Source organism: Manacus candei, unplaced genomic scaffold (genome assembly GCF_025592945.1).
Source record: "Manacus candei isolate 608988 ecotype Guabito, Panama unplaced genomic scaffold, ASM2559294v1 h1tg000159l, whole genome shotgun sequence".
Classification (NCBI taxonomy): Eukaryota; Metazoa; Chordata; class Aves; order Passeriformes; family Pipridae; genus Manacus; species Manacus candei.
The window spans coordinates 4,843,174-4,869,528 of NW_026138207.1; the positions used below are offsets into that span (position 1 = coordinate 4,843,174).

General features: G+C 40.4%; 1 protein-coding gene across 1 annotated transcript in view; it reads left to right on the top strand.

Moving 5' to 3' along the window:
* Positions 1–819: 819 nt before the first annotated feature.
* The window catches only part of ST6GAL2 (ST6 beta-galactoside alpha-2,6-sialyltransferase 2), a 174,263-nt gene continuing 148,727 nt past the window's right edge, over positions 820–26,355 (top strand). Inside the window, exon 1 of the mRNA XM_051772755.1 lies at positions 820–873. The gene's annotated coding sequence lies outside the window, so the exon portion shown is untranslated. The remainder of the gene's footprint in view (positions 874–26,355) is intronic.

Here is a 26,355-nt window from a genome sequence, read left to right on the forward strand (position 1 = left end):
ACATCAAAAGTAATGAAAGGATAAATAATTTTAAGGCTTCAGAGAGCAAGGATTCTAAAGAATAAGATTCTGAAGAATTATAAAGAAAGGATCTGTCTTGGAGATTTAGCTTTTTTAAATTCTTTTTATTCCTTTGCCAAATGCAATAATATTCCATTATAAATTGTCCTATTAATTTACACATGGTATTCAATTTTTTCTTTAATGGTGTATGCAGGTACAAACAAGCAGTGATATGTATTTACTAAACTGTTACCTTTCCAGTTAGTGAATCACTTAGCCCAAATGCTTTCTTTCATAAATACAGTCATTAAAGGTATGAAATTATTGATCTAAACTGCTTTCCTGGGAGATTGTTTCCTATAGAGAGCAGAGTCGGGTCTTTTTTTGGCTGCAAACTAGGCTAGATTTCATAATAAAACTTTCATCATAAAAAGAAAAAAATAAAGACTCTGAACAACAATAACCTCCCTATTACACATCAATGACTAAATCTTTGAGAGAGCTGGCTTTTATTTTTCTTACGGAGGAAGAGAGTAGGAAGGATACAGTTTTTTTCAGAGGAACTCCTTTTTGAAGAGATCATGCTAAAAAAACTGCTGAAGGGATCTCTTACAATTTGTAGAAAGGAGGTCTCATAATTATAGTCAGAGTTTATTGTGTCTCTCCCTCTCTACCCCCCTTCCTGTCCACCCCTCCCTTCCCCCCACACTCCCACCCTGTGTGTGTATGCAGAGAGCTAGAGAAAGCTGGCAGCACTACCTGAATAGCTACTGAAAGAGTGAGACTTCTCAGTTCCTGCTTCATTACTGGGTAGCAGCTATTCCAATGTGTGCGAGCGCCTAACAGCATCCTTCCATCAAAAAGCCCTTGGTAAGTCCCCTCAGCCGGCAGAGCTGCCGATTAACTCAGTCAAAGGCAGGAGGGGGGTGGCAGGGAGCTGTGGGGACACTCAGAGCCTGTGCACAGATAAGATCTATTAGATTTCAAGGATTTTCTGTGATAAATGTGTAAAATTTGTGGATTGCTGGGATGCAAAGGCAATCACAAGGAATGTTTTGAGTGTTCAATGTTAAGTACATTCAGGAGCACCTGAAACAGAACAGAATTTTTCTGCAGGAGATGAGATTAGTAAATGCTTCTCAGAACTGCAAGAGGAGTGGTTTTGTGTTGTTTTGTTCTGTTTACTGCTATCATTTTTCTCCTGTTTTCCTTCCCCCCTGCCTTTATTGTGCTGACTGTGTTAATAGGCTCAGAAAGAAGAAACTGTACCTTCCTGCAGGCTGATGACATTTGAAATGTAGAACTTTTATCAGAAGAGGGATGAGAGCTGAAGGTATAGGGGAGATAACATATGCTTTTTATTTGAATTTACATTCTTGTCCATGTTTCTGGTATTGATTGTATGCACTTACCAGGTTCAGAAAAAGTCTGAAAAGCTGGGATGCACATTTTCTGCTCAAGATGCCAATGTCTGCACTTGTATCATGTTTTATTAGTCATATACCTGACAAGTGGCACTCTCTAGGTAGCTCCTTTCAGTATACATGGCAAAAAGCACTCCCAGACAGACACTCTTCTTGTTTACTTTGATCTTTGAGTCAAGTTCATTGACTCAGCAGAAAATTATAGAGGCCACTGGAGAGGTCAGGTCACAACTCTCCTTGTCCCAGTGGAGCAGTGGCATTTGAAACAAGAGGCTGGAAAGGTGCTGACATCTGAGGGTCCCAGTACTCTCAACCTGACTGTGTTTTGATTCAAAACATATGAAGGAGTTACTCCAGGGACAGGCCAGAGGTTATTGTCTAGCAATACAGAGCATTAACAGAATAACTGCCTCCTAACTGAACCCACAGCTACTCTCCTGATTAATAAATCCAATCTAGAAGAGAAGACTGCCTGACTATCAGGGCATGGGGCCACTGGCTCATCTGTTACTGTCAGTCCAGTCCACACCTCTGTTGGCTACAGCTGTCTGTCAGATCACATATAGGTGACACAGCTGTATTTATAACTATGAGGAGGAAAGCTGCTCCTTATATTTAGAAAACATACACTCATGATGTGAAACTGCTGCTCAGTGTCCCTAGACATCATTTTCTTTGCTATACTGAGCAAACATGATAGCTCAAAGGATTAGGTTTTAGGTCTGCAACAGTTGCTTTCTAGTTAGTGTGAGTAAATTTACATCTCTTCTACAGGTCAAAAAGAAGAGACTGACATTTTTTTCCCCTTTCAAAAGACTTCAATGTTTATTAAGGGATAACTTTCAAGCAAATATTAGAACAGAGATCAGATTTACAACCAAGCACAGAATAGGTATTGCTTCCTGAAACTCAGTCATTTTTTATTATGCTGAGAGGGAAATCATGGTGAGGGGTGCAGATGACTAGGGGATTGATAAGTGAGTTTATATAACATCAAGCAATGGAAATTACAAGTAGAATTTGTCTTGCATTCCAGGTTCTCAGTCATCATTACTTCATCAGTAAATTAAAATATCAAAATTGCATCATTACCTGGGATGCTTAGTGCATTAAGTATAATGCTGGGTGCAATATAGAGAATAATAATTTCCAGGGGAAAAAAAGCTGTAGCAAAGAACATGTTTAGGGTTTTGTTGCAAGGTTTTTTTGTATTTGTGTCCATCAACTATGTAACTTTGTTGCTAGAATACTCTTGAATACAACTCAGTGCTGTCTTTTCTAAATTTGTTTTGCTTTCATCATGTGTGGATATATGAAAGAGACGAAACGCCTCAAGTAGAAGAATTCCAATGCAAAGAGGAGCAGGAACAGGTAGCTCTATTCAGCTCTGTGCCACATCAAATTCAGCCTTAACCACACTCACTTTAGTAAGTGGACTCTGCTGACAATCAGATGAAAATCTGATTGCTATCAGCATGGCAGGATGTTCTCAAAGCATCTTAATATCAGGTCTTGATGGTAGAAAAATGCTGGGGGCTGTACACCAGAGGCCAGATTCCATGACCTTTCTGTCTAGTGAAAGTGTGCTTGTAAGGATGATGCAACCCAGCACAAGAAAAAGAAACTAGGAAAGCCTCTTTGCTGATAGGCAAAATCTGTGTTTGTCTTGGGCAGAGTATGCTTTTCAGAGCCACACCCATGTCACAAGAAATCTACCTCCCCTCCCTTCTCACAGGAAGGTGATGAGGTAGGAACCACTTGTGACTTCCTATGGAAGGGATTACATGCATCTGACAGACAAGACCACCCTACTTGTGATTGTGTACCCACAAATCCATATAGCAGTAGATATCCTGGTAAGTGGTGGGCAGGAGATGTTGCCTGTTCTTGGGCTGGTCTGACTGTTAGCATGGAGTCAGCGTGTGTCTCCAGGCAGTGGCTTACTCCATCCACCCTACCAGCCCCAGGGGAGTTATTCCTGGAGGATGACCAGGCACAATCCTAAGATCTTGCTGATAAACACATCTTCAGACCTTGCCAGTGTAATCCAGAGAGATCTAAACATACCTTCAAGCCAACCGGGGTTTTCATCAAAAATTCTCTCTGTTACTTCTCTGACTTGCAATGAACTCTCCCCCCTGCCATCAAAGGTTACAATTCGTGAAGCAGAAAGTGCCAGACACTCAAGCACTGGTAGAGTTCTTTTAAATTATATTTCTAGTTTATCATCCTTTTATATGTCAAAGCTTTCTACTTCCCAAATCTATTTCTATATATAGCAAAAAGTGTCAATCCAGACATTTCAATACTCATCACTAAAGCATAAAGGTCTTGTCTACTGAATAAACAGGCATTTTCAAAGTGTATTCCCCGTGCCAGGACTGGCAGTTTGCATAACTTGACAATAGTTCTGATACAAGAATAGCAAAACCAAACCAAGGAAGCAGAGACTAGTGGAATTCACAGTTTATTGCCCTAAAAGCCCTCACTGTTGTACTCAGACATCTTTCAACTTTCCCCTTTTCCTGTGAAATCCCTGGGGGTATGACTTAGACTGAAGTTCTTTGGAACAGGTGCCACATCTCCACTCATTACACACCTTTATGTCTACCACGTTACATGGAAATACGAAATATTAACCATAGCTAGAATATTTAGGGTTTATAAAAAGCTAATGCAATATCCTGATCATAACTGCTCCTTTTTGTGTAACTCCTTGCACCTTAGCAGGGTGAAAAGGAAAAAGACCTATTCAAACCACTTGTCAATAACTTTTTGTTTCTGGCCCTGGAGAAAGGACTCAAAATGAAAACATCTGCTACCTCCTTCTGCTGACAGGCAGCGGTAAGGGCAAAAAGATCTTGGAAAGCCATAATCTTGCAGTTATCAGGGAATTGTGAAGGAACAACAAGGAGATTTTTCAGCATGGCATGCTCATGTAAGTGATTAGAATGACTTACGAATTGTTTTTGTCATTGTTAGAAAAGAGTGGAAGTGACATTTAGTAGCATATGAATTCCCCAATAATTGGTGCCCTGTAATATAGATTAGATTAGAGGTAGTTTACCAAGTCCCAGTGCAGCAAGTTTTCCTTTGACTATTCTTTCTACAATGTATATTTTAGAAGACAACTGCAACATAGGAAAGCCACAAACCTAAATGAAAAAAAAAATTACTTGATTAGGACTTTGTTGTCAAAATTTGTTGCTGGCTAAAAGAAAAATATCTGTATCCAGAAATGATACTGAGTTTGAGTGTTTCCTTTACTGTGCTTTTATGTTAATTCTGCTAAATAATTAAAGAAAGGAGAGGGAAACAGAATAGATAACTGGCTAATAACAGGCATAATCACAACTAGCCTTCCCATTCATTTGGATCACCCTGGATCCAAGTTCTGCGACTTGAAATTGGTGGTTTTTTCACTGAGAATCTGTGGCAGGATACATTCCTAACATTACAACAGATGCTATTAAAGCAGCTTCTTTTCATTATGGAAACAAAACTGAAGCACTATAACATATGTTGTGTTGATTCATGTCTCAGAAAATATAATTCCATGGAGATATATTTGATAAATGCAATAAGAAAGCAGCTGATTCTTTGGAAAAATGCATTTGACTGTAGCATTAGCAACTTGTATATTGTACTTGACAAGAACTCAGATGTGTTATGTTTTAATACATTGCCACAACACCTAGGGATTTTCATTCAAATGCAACACCATTCCTTTCTCTTCCCGAATGTCTTAAAATATGTTACTTGAAAATGGAAAATATTAGTAAACTTCATTTTTCAGGAATCTGAGCCTGATGTTCAGTTGCTAGCATTCAGACTGTGTGATTGTATGGTTCCTCATCTACAAAAGAGAGATAATGTTTCTACCTCCTCTTCCATATATCATAGAATCATAGAATCAGCTGGGTTGGAAGGGACCTCCAAGGTCATCAAGTCCAACCCTTGATCCACTAACGCTGTGGTTCCCAGACCATGGCACTGAGTGCCACATCCAGTCTTGTCTTAAAAACCTCCAGGGACAGAGAATCCATCACTTCCCTGGGTAGCCCAGTCCAATGTCTGATTACCCCCTCTGTAAAGAAATTCTTTCTAATATCTAACCTAAACCTCCCCGGCACAGTTTAAGACCATGCCCTCTTGACTTACTGAGAGCTGCCTGGGAGAAGAGACCAACCCCCACCTGCCTACAACCTCCTCTCAGGTAGTTGTAGAGAGTGATGAGGTCTCCCCTGAGCCTCCTCTTCTCCAGGCTGAACAGCCCCACCTCCCTCAGCCTCTCCTCATAGGACTTGTGCTTGAGTCCCTTCACCAGCCTTCATCTGTCTTCTCTGCTTATACAGCATACTGAGGGCAGAGGTTGTGCCTTATATACACAATAGCTACACAGTCAGCACCTACACAGACCTTGGCTGCAGCCTGTAGGTGCTCCTGCGTAAGAATTTTCCCCACTTACCATTAACTGATACTCTTGATATCAGCCTCAGACAACTGGATGGTGCCAGTGATGCTGGGGCGCATTTCCCTAGAGACTATTGAACCTAGAAGCACCTGCAGGCTCCAAACTCCTTCCAGGACTGGTGTTGTAGTCCCAGAGAACTTTGGTTCCCCCATCTGCTGTTGGTTCTCTCAACAAATAATAAAATCTCCTTATCCAAGTGTCTGAAGAAAAGACTTAGCATTCCATTTCTGGAATCAGTGTCTGGGAATGGATGTGGCAATGATATCAAGAATACTGAGAAATGCCAATTTTTTTGACAGTTCTATCAGCTGCACAGAACTCTCTACATAAGTGTTTGTTTCTGGCAGTTGACTAGGTAAGGTCTAGTGGTGAGCTGATAAGTGCCCCAACAAGGTGTATGTATGTATATTCTTGCAGAATTTTCTCTCTGACCAGAAACCACTCACATCACAGACAGTTGGCAGCTTCAGCATAAAACAATCAAAGCAACAGCCCACAATGCTGATGCATTTCTTTCCCAAACAAAATTCAGTTCATTTGGCTGAAACAGGCTGTGTTAGATTGCAAATGTATTTTTCTCTTGAGTGGCACAGTATGGTTGGCCACTTTCATAGCACTAAACAAAGTCATTTGATGGCAAAATTGCTCAACAACAGAAAAGAGAGAGCTTATTTATTGATTGAATTCCCTACAGATGTTGCCTGATGTTGCTGAAGTTTATAGAATCAGTACCATCAAACTGAAGAACAAGCCTTAGAAATTGAAGTAGGTGCAATGTTATATTCAAAAATGAAAAACTGATTTCTTTATGAGAATGGCATGCAAAGCAGGCAAGCATTTATTCTGCTTTGCTCATTGGAAAGCACCATTGAAATACGCTTTCCAAAGCACTACAGAGAGAAATACAAATACAATGTACTGCCTTACTTTCACCAAAGGTCCTCTTTGAATTTCCTGAGCATATTTTTCTAGCTCAATATCATGCTTCCAGGTATGTCTGAGGAAAAAATTAAGGACCATCGCATTTCCAGATAATGTATCTTAATAGCTGATCTCATAATGCATGGGTCAGATGAAATCAAAATGCTGTTTACAGCAGTACTCTTTCTTCTCAGCTCTGAAGTTATTAAAGGCATTTAGATTGAATTAATTAAAAAAAAAAAAAGAGAGAGAGAACTGGTCTTGACTGGCTTAAGGAGTAACATGTGGCATGTAATTTGGATTGCTAAGTGATTTAGACAAGTAAGCTGTATTACTCATCTGTCTCATTTAAGATATGTAGATTTTGTAATCTTCCATCTGGATTTTCAGCCAAACTTGGAGTTTCTTTTTGGTGGTTTGAAGAAGGCTGGAGAAGGAGATTTGTCTTGGAATGAACAAAGATGAACCAGTTGTCCAGTTGTCCAACTGGAAAAAAGTGAGCGTATGACAGAAAGCAACCCTGGGCTATAGCAATGTATGGGAAACTTCTACTTATTTTTAGTGACAAAATGATTCTTTTATTTTGTTTTTGGCAGCAAGCAATCCCTTTGTATTTAGTGATCCATTTAGAGCCACAATGGCACACTGGTATACAATACTCCCAAGCTTTATCTACTGCCCTTGTTTCAGCTGCAATATCATATGAACACATCAGAGATCATAGAAAAGATCCATGGAAAATCAGAGCCTTCTACTCTCAGGGGGAAAAAAAGGATTTTTAGGGGAATTTAGGGAAAAAAACAATACTAACTTCAACTGTCATCCTGCAGTGCCAACACCATTCATTTGAACATGGAGTTGAGGTAATGCCCTGATGCTTGTAAAACTATTAGTTCTACTAGTTCAAATCTCTGTGTTTCCATTGATTAACTAATGTATTGGGACTATCCCCAGACACTCACTACCTATGACTCAATGGAGGCCAATTTGTCCAAGTAACTAAAAAACATTAGATCTACCTACCTCAGTTTAGGTGAGAAAAAACTTCCTATGAAAAGCCTACAGTTAATAATATTTTAACAATTTGAAATGAAATGAAATGAAAAAAAGAACAAAACTCGAACAGAAAAAACCCCAAAGAACCCTAATGCTCTTCAGAAAGATATTTACAAACTCCAGGCGCAAATACATCAAAGACACTTGAGCCATTTTCATATGAAATTTATCAGAGAGAAAGACCAAAGTCTGTCTAATTTGTTAGATTTTGGAAAACAACTGCAAAGAAACCTCAGCCAAAATAAATTGTGGGAACAGATGCTACACCTCCAGGGAGATAGAAGATAAAAAGAAGTGCACAAAAGCACCGTTTCTCTCCCTCTGCCTCAAATGAAAGAAAAACAAATAGGAGTGGCAGCTTCTTCAGGTCCATTTTTTCCCTTGGCAAATATCTCCAGCAGTAGAAGCTCAGAAAGGGTCACTGGAGCATTCTGATAGACCTTATTAAAAAAAAAAAAAAGAAGCTTGGGAATATCTGTTACTTGAAGATGCATCTTGGTGTGGGGCTTTATCTCTAGACAGACTGCCATGGATGGTGCCTGGAAAGACACTCTTAAAGATTCCATGATACGTGAAGTTCTTTAGAGCTCCACAATTCCTTCATAATTCAAAGGATCTAGAGGATAAGCTTGAGCATTAAAACTAAATAAAACTCATGAGGTACTTTTGGCGCTATTTGTTCAGTTGGCAGACTGGCACACAATGAGATGAGATCAACTCTGCGCAGTTGAACCATCAGCCCAATGTCTTGCCAAGTTCCCAGTACTGTTTTAAACACATCAGGTCCCTGGAGGCTGCTGAAGCCAGAATCTATGAAGGCTATGTGTACATGACACCCACACCAAGAGCCAGGGGCAGTGTCTTGCTGAGAGTCTGGTGGTTTTACAGGGACAGAGGACTGGTCCAGCTAGGACTGATGCTAACACAAGCTGCCATGGGACAGAAGACCTTGGTTCTGTGGCATGGCGAAACACCTATCTGAGCCACAGGAACACTGAAGGCAGCATCAAGCTACACTTAATTGCCTTGATTCTGGTTTTTCCATTTTTCTTATTGCCTTAAAGAGCGTCTGAAGGGCTATTTGTTACCTATGGGTAGTGATGGGGTCCTACTCAATATTCAGGCTCCCTTTTGCAGCAGCAGAAGCTGACAGTTCCATCGGACCAAGACCACCCAGTAGAGCAAAGCAGGAGGCAACTGTTCTGTCTGACTCCCACCTCATGCCACGGGGCTTGGCAGTGCAGGTGAAATAAGGCATTGTGTTTCACAGGCTGGGGTTTGCAATAAGCATCAGCTGAAAGCTATGGCATCAGCTGACATGACAGACATGCCTCTAGAACTGTAGGAAGCAAGATCTTTGTTACCAGTGAATTTACCAGACCTACTGAGACACAAGGAAAGTTTGTATCTGAGGGGTTAATTCCTGGGGGTAAAAATTATGAGGATGGACGTGATTTGGCTTGCCATGCCTGTCTGGGACAATCGGGCTGCAACAGAACCCATGCAGTGCTTTGGGCCAGGCAACCAGGGGTAACTTCAAACTAAAGGAAATAGAATTTTTGTAGAAAACACAGAACCCATATGTATGAAAAGGTGGTACAGTGAGGTTAGTTTTACTGTTGTTTAGCAAAGAAAGAGCTACCAAAGAGAAACTAATTTTCTTGTGGTGTCATTGGTGATATTTTGGTGTGCAGCACCTGGAGTCCAGGCAGAAGTGAGTCAAGGACCAGAAGCAAGAAAAGGGACCTTACTCACAGCACAATTTCTCAAGCCAAGTGTTTCAGAAATTTACAGACCCGCACATGCAGCAAACACTAACACATCAGAACAAATTTGAAGCTGTTATGCCACAGATCTAAAACAAAAAAAACCAAAAGTGTGATCCCTGGGGAATTTGCGTTTGACTTGGCCCCAAAATCGTGCTGTGAGATTCTTGATCTGACAGCATGAGCTGTGATCTTTTATTGAGAAGATTTACGCAGCCCTGAAAGTGAAGAATTGGCAATTAACAGGAACAAGATTGTCAACTGTGCTGCCTTGTTTAGACACTGTAGAAAATTATGTACACACCACATGAAAAAACATGTATCCTGTTGGTGGCAAGAAGGCACTCAGAAGATGTCACTATTAATGTTGTTTTCATGAAATTTCCAGTTTTGAGGCTGATGTTTTCATTCCTAGAGAGGTACAAGCTTTGAATAAGCACAGAAGAATGAGATGCAGCGAGGTAAAGCATGAAGCAGCTCTGCATATAAGAATTTAGATAGCATTTCACTCTCACTTTAATGTATTACAGTTTCTTCACATTTTTTTAGAGTCCCCCTTTTTAGATAGGATGTAATCTGTTTGAAAACATTAAGTTGCATAATGTCTTGCAGATTTGCAGGAGTATGGCTGGTTTAGCATATTTAAATAGAATAGTTTGATTAGTGTGCAATTTTTTTGTGCCAAAGGACTGTTGTTGGCAAAGTTTTCAAAAACAGGAATCCAAACACAGACTTCTGAGAGGCACCTATATTGGATATATATATATATAAAACTACTTAAATCTAAATAAAGTTTTCTAGGTTTCCAAATAAGGTGCAATATTGAGTTGCTGACAATAACACAGCTGCATTAGGAGGTACATTCGTCTGGGTGGAGACTCTGAACAGCACCATTCTGCTTCCGGGGTACACACTAGCCTGCATACCTTTACACAGCCCTGTGTTATGCCACACATATGCATTCAAACAAACTCTACTTGAAAATGTGACATCCAAGTTAGCAGATCATGTTTAGTTTAACATGTGTGTTTGAGGATAATCCCATTTCTTATTGTTCTACTTTTGGCTGGGACGATTTGCTTACTTCATAGTCGCTGGTACAGTGCTGGGTTTTGGATTCAGTACGAGGATAATGCTGATAACACAGTGATGTTTTGGCAGTTGCTAGTAGTACTTACCCCAAGTCAAGGATTTCATATCAGTCTCATATTAGCGAGGAGCTGCACAAAAAAGCCAGGAGAGAATGTAGTTTGGACAGCTGACCCAAACTGGCCAAAAGGGTATTCCATATCATAGAACATTATGCCCAGTATCTAACCTGGGGGAATTATTGGGAAGGAACCAATCTCTGCTCAGGGCTGGGGTGGGTATCGGTCAGCAGGTGCTGAGCAACTCCATGGTCCATCACTTGTTTTTCTTGGGCCCTTTCACTTTCTCTCCCTCTCCTTGTAATTAAAATTATTATTATTAATAATATTATTAGTATGTTTATAATTACAATTAAATTTTGTTTCAGTTATTAAGTTGTTCTTATCTCAACCCACAAGGTTTACCTTTCCTTTCCAATTGTTCTCCCCTCTGTGGGTGGGGAGGAGGTTGTGTGAGTGAGCAGCAGTGTGGTGCTTTTTTACCCTCTGGGGTTAAACCACAACACTTATTGTCACTACAGTGGAAATTTAGGACACGCAAATGTTTTGTTAATCAAGGCTTGGCTCGTATGACTATTTTTGACAAGTTGTGGTACTGTTAATGCCCATGAAAGTGCTTACACTATGAATAGCAGCTAGTAGGAATAGTATGGATAATAGTTAACTGCAGAAACAGCACTCTATACAGCCCAGCCTTGTCTGGGCTATTTTTGTCCTGCTGTTTATTGTCATTATTGGGTTCAAAAATTGACTTCCTTTGTTCTCTTTCCAAAGAATGGAGTAAATCAGGTCTGACATTTGAAGCAGTGTATTTACAACAGCACAGAGCGTGTGGCTCTGGAGCATGGCTGCAATGAAAAACAGAGAGCAGCAAAAGCCCTTGTTTACGCTTGTCACCCAGGGGAACTGGAGAGGGGCATGGCTTCTTCACCGTCCTATTTTACCTCCTTTTTTAATAAAATCATTTTGAAATGGAATATTAATACCTGTTGCTCTGCTTTCAGACCTAAGCCTGAGGAATTTCACATGGAGGTATTAGTAACTGAGTAATGCATCCACATTGGATGAGTTTTGTCCCTGTCTCCCACCTCTGCAGGAAGGGAGGAAGCACACGTCACTGATTCATTATTTGTTCCGTGTATCCCAGTGGTAAAGGGGTAAATTCTAAATGCCAGGTGGCACGGTTTGCAAGAGTATATAATTTATGAGGCAAGTGTGAGAAACTGGAGAGATAGCTACAGTCAATATGAACATGAAAAAATCATCCAGCTTGCAGTCTCTGCCACACAGTGTGGCTGCCAATGCTTAGTTATCACACTGCATAATTTTTACTTTCCTGAACTCTAATTCTCAAGGTTTCATTGGGGTTTTTTTGTGTTTTGGGGTTTTTTTTAAGGAATACATATTTTTTTAGGCTGGAAGGCTTCTCAAGGGAAAGAGAGACAGTCTGGAGAAAAAAAATCTTGTATCTTGCCAAAAACAGATCAACACTGTTAATACTGTGGAGGGCAGAGGGGATGTGAAATCAGAGGTAGGATTCTCACACTAGGCAGATCCTCACTGGAAATGAAAACAGTCTGAAAAAGACAGACAAGTCAGGCAGCCTTTCAAAAACAGGAGGGCAGAGGAAAAGAAAGCAGAAATGTAGGAATCATGGACACACAGAACTACTGCTACTAGGTTTTGACTTTTCTAACCAAGCTATCTGCATTACTGGCAGAACAACAGCCAGGTGACTGCAGATTTGCATAGATCTACATATGTTTAATGATATCTGAACCATTGTGCATAAGCATATTAGGTCATATACAAATGGAAATACATAAATACTTCAGGATTAAAATTAATTTCTTATCCATTTGTATCCTCCTTCCTTCTACATGTGAATTCTGCTTTGTCCTTTCAGTCAGGAGACTTTCACTCAAGTGTCACATCACCCTGAAAAAGTTCCACTCGATGAACAATCTCAGAGCCACATCTCCTCCACTAAATTAACTATACTCCCCTAAGTTCACTATACGATCTCTGTCAGAAAATCAGGAATTCCAGCCCAATCCTAAAGTAAACCAGCCTTGAGCTCTGTACAGCTTGGCCAGATGTGAACATAGATAACATTAGTTTCTTAGACCTATATGTTTCCAATAGCTTTCTTAAATAGGAAGCATCTGGTTTAAACAGCACCGGTGCCAGTATTGCTAGGAGGGGTTTGGCAGGAATGGTAGTCTCTGTTCTTGGAGGTGTCATGGTTGCAGACCAGGATTTATGTTGTCATGTAAAGAGCTCTGGCCTGACACATGGTTTGTTCATGCAATTCCCTGTTCCATACCTTATTTATGCAGAATTTTTTTCCGAAGGTGAGGAACTGAGTAAAAGATGAAGCAGATTTCAGCTCAGCATCTCCAGTGTGTGTGCATAACTGAGCAGTGATACCTTAATCTATGCAGCTGCATGCCCTCAGAGGTAACTTGACCTCACATGATCCCCTTCCCAAATGGATATGGGCTGGCTGGAAGTAGAAGCTGTTGAAGGGGCCACAGGTCCAGTGCTTAAGGTAGATCTCACTCGCCACCATCAGAGTTGAAGCACTCTCACAGACAATGAAGATTTGATTTCATCTCCATCACCTCTTATGGAATAATTTAAAATTCATTTAGTTTGACTTCATACATTTTTTATGCGTATCTGAATTTCACCCTTAAGTGTGAATAATGTTCAGGGGTCTTTCCCATTAAAACTATATACCTATCTCTAGAACATAATATACACACTCAGATGGGAGTTTGAAGTTAGATTTGTTAGACTATCATTCCTGTTGGAACTATTTCTGGCAGGCTTAGGTTTTCAGATTGTAGTCCATTATTCTGCCATATTGTACAGGAGTAACAGGAAGGGTGGTAGCACATGTAATTGTTTATCAGGATGAATGTAATCAAGTGTTGAAGTAGAAGGTGAAAGAAAGGGAAAAAACCCATCCCATAGAACAATTCAGACTAGGATTGCTATTTACTAAAAAGATATGAAAAATTACAAAAAGCATGAAAGAAAACCTTATCTTCTCCCAGTCCAAGTAATAGCTTTAGCTGATCTGCTGCCAGAAAATATTTCCCAAACTAGTTTTATTTAAAGAGTCACTAAAATGCCAAATTGTCTAGTAATCAAGTAATTTCATTAATTAGTTTACCTTGATTAGCATGGTACTTTTTCAAAAAGTACTAATCAATTTTAACTTCTAGTAAACTGGAAATGTCACATAAAGTGTTGTCACAGTCTAGAACAGCTAATCAATTTTGAAAACCTAAATCAGTGTGCATGTTTATACTGTTCTTTTTCAGTCATTGGCAGTAATGTCTTTCTTGACCTTGAACTGTGAGAGAAGAATTTTCATGAAAAATAGGTGACAAGATGCCACATTTTAGCATGGTAGTTTTTAGTTAAAATACTGAACATGTAAGAGTTATGAAGAGCAAAAATGCTTTTTGTAAGTGAGGTGACCATGAGGTAACCTTTTTTTTTCTGTTCAGAGAGCATTCTTACAGGTAACGAACCCTTACTCTTTAAGTATACAGTGCAAACTGCAAGGCATGTTATAGTAACAGGTTTTCTGAAAAGCTGCAGCCAAAAAAATATGGTATGATATCAATATGGTGTGATCCTCATGACTTTTAAGCGTAGGAATATCAAAAAAATGGCATAATATAGTTGACAGTGCAACCACACAAGAGTTTTCCATGTTATTATGCATCTCTTTCATTATCCACGTAGTCACAAATAAACCAATCACAGGTCTTCAGGTAGTATGACTGTTCCTGTAAATCATTAATTTTCTGTAAAGAAAAAAAGCCCCAATCTACATTAGTCAATATATTCTATTGCACTATGCCTACACATACTTTTTTTCACTGAGTGTTTCTGAAAGAGACCCATAAAACTAGCAAGCAGAAGGCAGACCGTCACACATTGTGACATATGACACATTGTCACATATCTGACAAAAAACCCTGTCTAAATCTGGACATAATTCTTTAGACTAGAAAGAAAATGGAACAAGATTGGCCAAGTTTTGGGGAAAAAAATGTCAAACAGCCTTGTGTAATGTGCAACAGCAGCAGAGCAGTGCTGGTATCCCCCAGAAGATACTGGTGCATCTACGTGACAATATCTGCTGACTCATGAAGCAACAAGTTAAGTAGGGCAACCAGAGGCTGGACAGTTGTGCCCCTATGGTCCCCAAATAGGACTCAGTAAGGAATAGGGTATGTTAAAACTGTTTGTAGTTATACAGATGCCTACACTGGGATATAAGTTTCCCTGTTCTTCCTAGAATGCCCATGGAAAAGTTCAGAATATCCTTTTTAGGTTATATTGCTTTTCAGAGGAGAAATACTCATTTGTCTGCACGTAGAGCCTAGGAAGTCATGTCAGGTAGGAGCTTGTAGTTAAGTGATGTACAGACTTCTCCCCTGAGAGGTCCAGTGATGTTTGAGCACCATTTGGATACTTGCTTGGATCTGTCTTGGTTTGCATCCCTGTGTGTCAGTGTTGCACATTTGGGCCCTGTGTACTGGGGAGCATTCCCAAGATATTCCCATTGCTCCCAGCTGTGGTCTCCCAGTAGGGCATTTTCAACTCCATTTCCTCAGACATGTTGTCTTCTTTCTTGAACAACATCTGTATGCTCTGCCTCGACTGATTCATATGTAACCTACCTGAGATATGTTAATCTGGGGCCTATGAGCTGCCTTTCTCTTACTTTCTCTTGGTTCTGCAGTTCCTATATGCACAGGGTGATTTTCTCAATATCCTTACTCAATAAAGCATTTCTTATTAATTTCTGTTTGGCTGGCCACAGTGAGTCCGAGCTGTCTGCCACTGTGCCACTTCTATTTACCAGAGACTTATACAGCCTAAGAAAATGTAAACTGAAAAGCTTTCTCCTGATGCTATTTTTGTGCTCTTTTCCTTCCAGTCATGTGCTATTTTCCTTCCACAATCCTGACCTTCAGGTTGAGCTACACGGTAGTTTGGGCAGTAGAAGACATAAGAACTTCTGTATCCTTCACATTCATCAACAAACAAAAGAAACTGTGTCCTTCATTTATTAAAAGCAATGTGATTTTCAACTTCCCAAACGTTGATAAAGGCTGAGAAAATATAGTTTAGAAGACAAGGTGGTTTTGTCCCAGAATAATTACCATGAGGAGGACTTAGTTGTTTGTCAGTGTATAGAACATGTGTAAAAACCGGTAATCTGAAATACTAGAATGTTGTTAATAAATATTTGATGCTCACAAAGTGAAAGCAAAGATTTTCAGTAAAGCCTGATCTTCTCCTATGATGTCAGACAAATGGCAGGGCCCACTGATGCTTCAAGATCTGAAAGATCAGTACTGAAGGGAACCACATAGTTGCAGTGGTGACCCTAATGGCTCAAAATGCTAGGTAAAACCCTGGATGATGTTCCATTGGGGGAGAAAAATTAGGTGGAATCAGTCCGGTCTTTGATGTGAGCCCGTGTATTTAGCTCACAAAGTTCTGTTTACTTCAGAAAAGCAGAGGTAGAACAACACAGAAATGCGACCAAATTCCCAAGATTTTTTTATTCAGCCATTCAGTCCAAAACACCTCCCCATCATACCTGTCCCTTCGGCCATATTCCCAGTGCTTGCCCAGGCTGTGTTTCACGCATTCTTCCAACTTCTCATTGCCTCCTGTCAACGTAAACCTGTAACTGGCCGAAATCGTCTCATCCATCATGTGCCATGCATGTCCTTTCATTTTGGATAGTAGTTGAATGCCAACATGCAGGATGAATGTCTGTCTTCATAAAGGACAGTCGTGTGTTTTATGCTTAGCTGAAGTGAAAGGCATCAGCTTCCTTGTCCTATTCTGTTTCAGTTGATGAGTGGAATTCCTCTTGTATCTCAGCTCAGAAGAACACTTTCAGGGTGTATTCATTCTATTTTTCAGATGTCTGAACTGGGATGAGATGACTTATATGCTAGAATTTTGACAGCAAGAACCTTGGGTGACCTGCTTAGACATGAACAGCTGTGCTCTAAGTGTCTGAATTGCACCAGAATAACTCATTCAGTGGCAGTCTGAGGCAACTGCCTCAGACTGAGGTAAAACACGGAGGTAACACAGGGTAACTCAGGATATAGCTATGCCATCAGCTCTAAGGAAATGTTGAACTTTGAAGATATACCATCACTATTATGCCAGGCAATTGGAGGCTTGAAGAGACACTTATGCCCTGAAAGCTGATAATATATGGGTTCTGTCAGGAAATGGATGTTTGAAGAAATATGTGCCTGGGACAAGCATTGACTCCTGAAGTGCTCTTCTCTGCTTGTGGGCTGAGATTATGAGAATGCACTTGCATTCACTTCTTTCAACAGCATGATGAAAATTACATCCAATGATACATCTGGAACCAAGTTAATCATCAATAGACTGTTGGTCTTAGCAGCAAAAACATAAGCATTGTGTGTATTTGAAAGATGGAATAGAGGAAAAAAAACAGGAAGTGAGAAATTAAACTGAACTGAGTTGAGGGAGGTAGAAAAAGGAGAGGAATTACATAAGACTGGATGGAAGCAGAGGAGACAAGAATTCAAGGGAATGGGCAATACAAAAGCAAGAGGGCACAATCAATATAAAAATGGTCGTACCAGATATGTACCAATGCCCTGGATGCCTAACATCTTGTTTCTCCTAGAAACCAGGATTAGGTATTTCAGAGGATGGTGCATAAAATCCACCTACTGAAAACCTAGGATGTAATCAGCCTATCTAGTTTTCTCTTAACTTGTCAAACAGAAATTATTTGAAACATGAAGGATGGGTGAAAACAGGTGAAAATAAAAATATAAGGTGGAGATAATGGAAGGAATGAGGAAAAGTACAAATTGGGATATAAAAGGAGCCCAGAGGATCACAATTTGTTTTCCCTCAATGCTGTGCTGAAGAGATGATCCAACTCATGTTGGGCTCCTCTGTAACATACAGGAGGGTACACTACAATTGATCAGAATGTTTTATGTAGTTTTATGTGGTACTTTCTAACGTTGCAGGATTTCTAAGTTACACAGTTTGTTCTTCCATGTAATTCAATTTATATAAAAAAATTTATCTTTTTTTGAATCTTAATGATTCTATGATTCACTCCTTAATCCTCACAAAAGTTCCTGTCTCTCTGCTTCTTATTAAAAGTAATCTGAAATACATTGACTTGGCTATACTTAAGTTGCTCATTGTCCTTTAAAGCTCTTATTTCAAATCTATATACTTGTATTAATTTGTATTAAATATTTATTCTGGTGTGTGCTGTCAGGGCAGGAAACTTTCTCAGACAATACACACTATGTATAGACAGCAATTCCACCACAAGAAGCAGTTGCCCTGAGGCAGCTCCAGGAGTCTTAGTTCAGGCAACCCCAGCTTTCCCTAATGCTTTGTCATGGAGGAGGAGCCTGTTCAGGACTACACTTCTCCAGAGAGCAAAGCAGATGCTACACTTCATGCTTACTTAGTCAGCACTGCTAATGGTACCCTAAATAAGGTACACGGAGCTCAGACACACCACAGGAACAGCAGTATTCAAGCATATTTACCCTAGCAATTCAAGACAATGCAAAACCCAACAGTGCCTGAAGAGTAATCTCTTCCAGATGAGTTCCTCTCATGATGGCCCTAGCACCAGGATATAAGGAGAAGTGACAAGCAGACCAGGCCCTATGCACCTCTGCATGTCAGATATTTCTTGAGGAGGAGAGGGACTGGGGAAGAGAAGCTACTCCCTAACAGTAGCTTGTGCAGAGAGAAAAGAGCATATTTGAGTGGTTTAGTACAAATACATCATCCTTGCAGGATACTGAAACCAGAGGGCCCTGTGATCAGCATATCAGAGCTGACTAATGTACCAGTAGTGTCAGCCTGTTGTCAGGGATAATTTTTTTTTGTTTTTGGTTGTCACTTCAGCTGGAGATTAGATATGAGACCTACTAAATTTGCAGCATTGTTATCTTGCTGTGGACATAAGCTTTGAAACATGCCTTGGACAAAAAATATTATTATTCAGGAAGAAATGGTTCCTATACACCTACTATATGGCCCAGATTGCTTCAGTTTCTTCACTGTAATTTACTTACCCCGTAGTACAAACTTTACTTTCAGGGCAGTAACTGGAATACCATCGTATCAAGGAATTTTATTCAAGAAAGCATGCAATTTTCTCATCACAGAGAAAAAAAGCCCTTTAAAGACAAGGTGAAAAAGAGAGTAGCTGGCAAAAATTCCCATGTTGCCATAGCAGACTGACCCTTTACATTGCTGATTTAAATGGTATGTGTCTTTTCATATTGTGTTAGTGTTTCAATTTCTGCCCCTCCTTGAGTTTAGCTTCTGGGATTTTGCAAATTATAGTCCAGTGGTCTGCTTTTCTGTTTCTATTCTCATGTTGCTTACTTTGCCCAAGCCTGTAAAACTAGATGTCCATCTTGTCTTGACAAATTTGCTCAGGGTCAGCAGGGTAAAAAGTCTGACAGAGGAATCATAAAGAAAAAAGAATGCACAAAGACAGAACATAGTTTCTCCTTAAGCACAGCTAAGTCAGGTCTAGGCTCAGTCTTTAAGGTATAGCTACCACTGTTTGTGCTTTGGGAGGGAAAGTGAAGTAATACTGGAGGAATTTGAATATCCTGCACAGAAGACTCACTTGTTTGCCATACACCTGATCCCCCTCATCGCATGCATGTCTGAAAGTAAAAAATTTTCTCTGAGATTCAGATTGGAAATGCTTGTCAAACGAAATAACGGAATTACTGTTTTCTAAAATTAGTTGATTTCATTTTCTGTGACAAAGATTTATGTGACCCAAATTAATAGCAATATGTTTTACATTTTCTGGTCTGACTGCTACGTATATCTCATTAATTGATATGTTTACTCATAGGACATGAAAAATAAAAGTGCAAGAGTAGCGTTTTTCAGAGGACAAAAGAAAGAGGACAGTGTTTCTAGAAAATAAGGTTGTGCTTTGTACAAAGAAGTGGAAGAGCTGGAGGATAGAATGAGGAATGCTGTGTACCAACTCTCTTCCTCCTAAAGTGAGTTGTGAACATTTGAACTGGAGAAGAAAGGTGCTTTTGCAGAAGAGGTGGTAAACCAGAACACAAAACCCCTCCACACTCAAGCCTTGTCAGGTTTCCTGTGCAATACTGAGTATGTCACTTTGGGACTCATCTCAGTAGCCTCTATCCTCATAAAGTTAGTCATCTCCCTGAAACTACTTAAGAGATATGGGCATGTCCAATAAGCAATTATTTCCAGGGAACTGAGAAAACTCCAAAAGTCAGGATGATCTGCCCAGCAGACAATTTGGCAGCTGTACCCGGTGTCCGGCTAGCCCTCACTGTGCTCTGTCTCCTCCGAGCAGGCAGCTGGCCAGCTCTCCATCCTGCCTGGGACAGGACTATCTGCTCAGGCTGGCAGCTTCTCTGTTTCTTGCAGCCTGCTCACATAGTGTCAGTTGTAACAGTGCCCTGGATGTCCTGTGAGACTGCTAAGCAATTCTGCAGTAATAAGTGAATAATAGCAGCAAAGACTTGCTTTGGGCTTGGTAAGCTTCAAGTTTTATAGCAAGAGGCACCTCAATGCAGAGAACTACAGAGTGTGAACAGCCATTCTAACAAAACATCCTCTGTTGTTTTGTGTCTCAACTTCTGACATTTACAAATCCAGTGACAATAAAATGAGGAAAACTGGCCATACCCAGTGAAGTAGGCATTGACTCCGGCCTTTTTTTACCTTTCGTGGTTGGAAGCTCAGTGTAATGTGTCTGACAAGGTAAACTTTTTCTGTTACGCTGGGTTCTCCAGTGATCCTGATGGCATCCACAAAGCACACCAGAAGTATACTGTGCTTGGTTGCATCCAGAGGGCTTTCATGGACTGCTCAATCACACTGAAAAGTCCCTCACGAGGGGTTTAATTACACAGAAATGCATTTAACTGCTTCTCCTGCTCCACACATACACTTTCCCCCAACCACTGAGCCTTGCAGGTATTTAAGCCAGTAAAAGGCTGGTTTGAGACAAGAAGTGCATTCCCAGGAGCATGACTGACCCACAGCACCCCATCTGAGGGAGAGTGACCAGTGGAGGCTGCTATATATCATCTGTGCTCTGCTACCCCATAACCATACACACATTCCCAGCTTGTCACAAGAGCAAAAGAAAACCTGCTCTCAGTGAACACCATGGTGGTGCTTCAGCCACTGTTACTCATCAGCTGGGGTGGGAGAGGAGCACTGGCACAGCAGTAGGTGGTGAAGGCTCAGCTGGCAAGTGGAGTGGGTAGACCACTCCTTGAGAGAACAGCTCCAAGAACATCTAGGTGATGCTCAAAGCACAGCCCTAGCCTCTGCCCAGTCTTTTTATGTGTCCTTAGATAAAGGACACCTGCCCCATCTCCCCACCTACAAAAGAGGATTACATAATTTTCTTTCTTCCTTTCCTGCCTGTTTTCTCTGTCTGTCTTGGTGGCCCATCCTCCTGTTGGGGTTTAATAGGTGTAGCATTGGTGGGGTCACTGCTGAGATGGAAAGAGTTACAGTTTGTTACAGCCCCAGTGCTTTAACCTAACTGGTCCCTACTTCCAGGATCAGACCCACCAAAACCTCATTCCCATCTCTGGCACAGACTGATGTGAAGTGAGCATGGCTCTCTTTCAGGTCTGACACAGATCACAAGGTTTTCAGGTCAGGCTACTCCAGCAGCACACTGAGAGGAAATGCACTCTGCTTCTTCGTTGCCTCCATTTACTTAATTCTTGTTAATGGTACCTGCTTTTCACAGGCAAAACCAAAGCTAAGAAGTGTCTGCCCCTATCACAGAAATAGATTTCTGATCCCAATCATTGCTCTTGAGCTGGCCTTGAAATTTTCAAACCATTCTCATGTAAGTTGACATTCATCCCATTTATTTCCTGTCTCCATTCTTAAAGAAGATAAATTTTACAGAAATAAAAGAAGCACATTGAGAATGGATGCACATTTCATTTGCTCTAATTATGCACACTGAAAAGTTTCCATTTCAACAAACCTCATTGATATTCTGCTGTGAACTTGACTGGGGAAATAAAAAAAAAGGAGATTTTACCAGTCAATTAACTTTAACTAAAAAAACCCCTTTTGTGTATTTAAGAATATTTTATTCTTCGTTTTAATTTCCTTCCCTTCTCTCTATGACTGCTGCAAGGATAAATCATCTCCCTGGATCCCCCTGAGGTTCTGGGATGGTTGTATTACCTGTAGTACCTCTGATACAGGAGCTAGTGTTATTTTATGGATTAATTCCAAATAGCAGGATATCATGTGTCAATATTGCACTGGGCTTTGTGTTGTAGGTGAACAGACCACTTCTTAGGCCTCTGAGATAAATACTTATTTTTCTCACAGATGTGGTTAAGTCTTTCAATATTTCATGACCTCTGTCACTAATGCACTTAGACTCTACATGATCTTTACAAACAGTGTTCATAAAACTTACATATACAGGGATTTAATAGATCTGAGAATAAGCTCAAGAATCATAATGTAAAACAATGAATAATTTATAAGAAAATACAGAAAACCTCAAAGAGAAAAAGAGATGAGTATTTTTTAGTTACAAAAGCGATGGACATTTTTCTCTTGGAGGTAGAAACTTAAATTCTGCTAAGATTTTCTTTATCACTACCAATAAATCACAAATCAAAATTAATAGAAATATATTTTTGTGAGTGTTAGTATCCTTGCTTCCTTCTCAAGCAAAAAAACCCAAAAAACAAACCCAAACCCAAGCCTGAACTAAGCCTACAGTAGTAATTGGCTGTGCCATAACAAATATAGTGTTGTCATGAAAATAGCACAGTGAATCACTTTCTGCATTCCCAGATATGAAAAATGCTTCTTATTCTTGATTTAAAGTTTTTCATTTGTATCAGGAGCTTAAAGAGGATAAGCACTAATAGCGTTTCATTGTTTAATAGTCTAAAGATCAGAAACGCAAAATTAAAATTACACCAGAAAACATTGTAATCACTGTAAAATACAGTTAGAAAATAATGCGTTGACTTGAACTTGGTCCCAATATATAATCATTGTTCTCTGAAATTTTTAATCTTCAGTCCTGATTAAGAAAATGGACAGAACTTCCCTTAAAATATATGAGCAAGACATGTCCCTGAATTGTGCAGGTACAAGTCTGAGATGAATTTGGGAAACTTGTCTATAATATCAGTAGGTGTTAATCTTCTTTTGAGCTATAGTATTCTGTAAAACTCCTCTTTCTGTAAGAATTATCAACTCCCAGTTGACCCTGAAATTGTGCAGGATATGCTTCTCCAGCTGGATCCCTACAAATCTATGGGGCCTGATAGAATTCACCTAAGAATCCTCAAAAACTGGCTGATGTCACTGCAAACCTCTATCAATGATTTCTGAAAGGGGAATCCGGAGAAGTCCCAGTTGACTGGAAGCTAGCAGACGTTATCTTGATGTTCAAGAAGGGCAGGAAGGAGGACCCCAGAAAATACAGGCCTGTCAGTGTCACTTCAGTGCAAGGTAAAGTTGTGGAGAAGATTGTTCTGGCAGGTATTGAAAAACACCTGAAAGACAACACAGGCATCGGTCGCAGCCAGCACGGCTTCATGAGAGAAAAGTCCTGCTTATCAAACCTGATTTCCTTTTATGACAAGGTAACCCATCTAGTTGATCAAGGTAAGACAGTTGATGTAATCTTTTTGGATTTTAGTAAAGCTTTTGATACTGTCTCTCACAGGATCCTTCTGGACAAAATGACCAGAACACAACTGGATAAATACATCATGCAGTGGGTGAGCAATTGGCTCACAGGTTGAGCACAGAGGGTAATAGCGAATGGGGTAACATCAGACTGGTACCCTGTCACTAGTGGTGTAATACAGGGCTCCATCTTGGGTCCTGTGCTCTTCAACATCTTCATGAATGACTTGGATGCAGGAATGGAAGCAAATTAGTAGATGACACAAAACTGGGAGGAGCTGTTGACTCCTTTGAAGGCAGGGAGGCCCTGCAGAGAGACCTCGACCGATTAGAGGGATGGGCAATCACCAAACATATGAAGTTCAACAAGGGGAAGTGCCGGATTCCACACCTGGGATGGGGCAACCCTGGATGCACGTACAGACTAGGGAATGAGATGCTGAAAAGCAGTGCCATGGAAAGGGACCTGGGGGTCCTGGTTGATGGCAAGTTGAATATGAGTCAGCAGTGCCCTGGCAGAGAGGAGGGCCAACCGTGTCTTGGGGGGCATCAGGCAAAGTATTGCCAGCCGGTCCAGGGAGGTGGCTGTTCCATTCTGCTTTGCACTGATGCAGCCTCACCTCAAATACTCTGTGCAGTTTTGGGCACTACAACGTAAGAAGATATTAAGCTCTTAGAGAGCATCCAAAGGAGGGCAACAGAGATGATGAAGGGCCTTGAAGGGAAGGTGTATGAGGAGTGGCTGAGGTCACTTGGTCTGTTCGGCCCGGAAAGAGGACACTGAGGAGAAAGAGGAGACTTGTTGCAGTGTACAACTTTCTCATGAGGGGAAGAGGGGAGGCAGGCACTGATCTCTTTTCTATGGTGACCAGTGACAGGACTTGAGGGAACGGCCTGAAGTTGTGTCAGGGGAGGTTCAGGTTGGATATTGGGAAAAGGTTCTTCACCCAGAGGATGGTTGGGTACTGGAACAGGCTCCTCAGGGAAGAGATCACAGCATCAAGCCTGACAGAGTTCAAGAAGCATTTGGATGATACTCTCAGGCACATAATGCGACTCTTGGGCATGGTCCTGTGCAGGGCCAGGAGCTGGACTCCATGATCCTTGTGGGTCCCTTCCAACTCACCATACTCTATGATTCTGTGACCTAATTTGATGCCCCTAATACCTGAGTGTAAAGAACTGGAAGTAATAGTTGACAATCCCTCTTTGCTTATCTCATGTTGTTTCATACCATTAGAGACTGTAACTCAGATTTTAGTTTTCAAATATGTAAGTGGTTTTTTTGAATTTAGTACATTTCAAGTGTACACTGATTATTTGAAGAGCTGGTGAGGTCTTGCATCACCTCTAGAATTCTTTGGAGCATGGGTAACCCACACATCCGAAAAATTTGGCTTGTTGTATTATGCGAAGAGGCTTGATCCGTAATGCCAAGAATATTGTACAAGACCAATCCAGGCATGGATTCTGAATGAATTCTTCACCATGATGTGAAAAATACGGTTGGGTCTAAATAGGTTCCCTAATAGTGTTTTGCAGACTCAATGACCTCAGTGTTAACCACAATCCTATATAACAGCAATGGATTTTATATGATTGTAAGTGCAACAGAAAACCTAAAGGAGAGATATCTGAAAGACCAAGAAAATATCACACCTCAAATAGTTAAAATAACAAAGGGTTTGATTTATATCCACAAAAGCTGGGAAAATTCAGAGTTAAGCCTACCTTTCCTTCTTTAAATCGTGCTATTTTTCTTCAGAATTTCTGAAGTCTTTCAAAATTTATAGCTTGCTTTGCAATTAATGCCTTACTCTTCAGCCAGGTAAGGTAACATAGCACCATACGGAGGTTTACTTGTGTGTAGAGATCAAGCCAGACCCTCAACATCACTCTAACACAGTTTTCCAGGAGTTGTTGACATACAGGTAGTTAACTTGTGTAGACAGATGACAGCACAGGAGAGTAAATCAGCATTCCCTAGAGAACAGCCGGGTCAAACTGAAGAGTTATCTTTTGACTTGATGAAATTGTTCTCTACTCAGAACGGTCTCTATTGAGATCATTCAAACTGAAGGTTTAAACCCTATCAAATCCTCATTCCAAAGTCCCATTTCAACTGAATATAGCCCTAGTAGCCTTAGCTAGCACCACTAGATCATTAATAAAGCACCGAACATTGACAAATTAATTCTACTGTGTGTAAATCCTTCAGTTTCTAACAGACAACTTTCCCCCCTATTTGGGTCTGACCTACTCTTGAAAAAATAAAGTACTCATAAAATGGAGGGGAAAGTATAATTACTGGATGGAGGAGACTATCAGTGAGTGTACTCTGCTAAGTGCTTTCATGCCCAAGGCAATATTAGCTGAATCTTACCAGGTGAAGATTTAAATACTTTACACATGTGTCTATTTTTTTTTTTCCCAGAGAGCAGAGGCTGCCAGTTATTGTATAAACTCAAGCTTTTAGACTGAAAGCTATTGACTTCCCCTTAGAATCTCATCCAAGGTCCTACTGCAGGTTTTAACTCATGGAGAGTTCTTCTCTAATGGGATTTTTACTGATCAGAATTGAAGGTGGACATTCCACCGGGACAGAGTTATGAGAGTTTTCATTGAGAAATGTTTGTGGCAAACATACTGACCCAAAAGGCTATTACAAAAATACCTAAATGAGTTCAGTAGAATAATCCTATTTCCACGGGTGATGAAAAACCATCCTTGAGATGCCACTGGGACTGCTCTGGGGAAGGAAGCATATGTTGGTTTTGGTT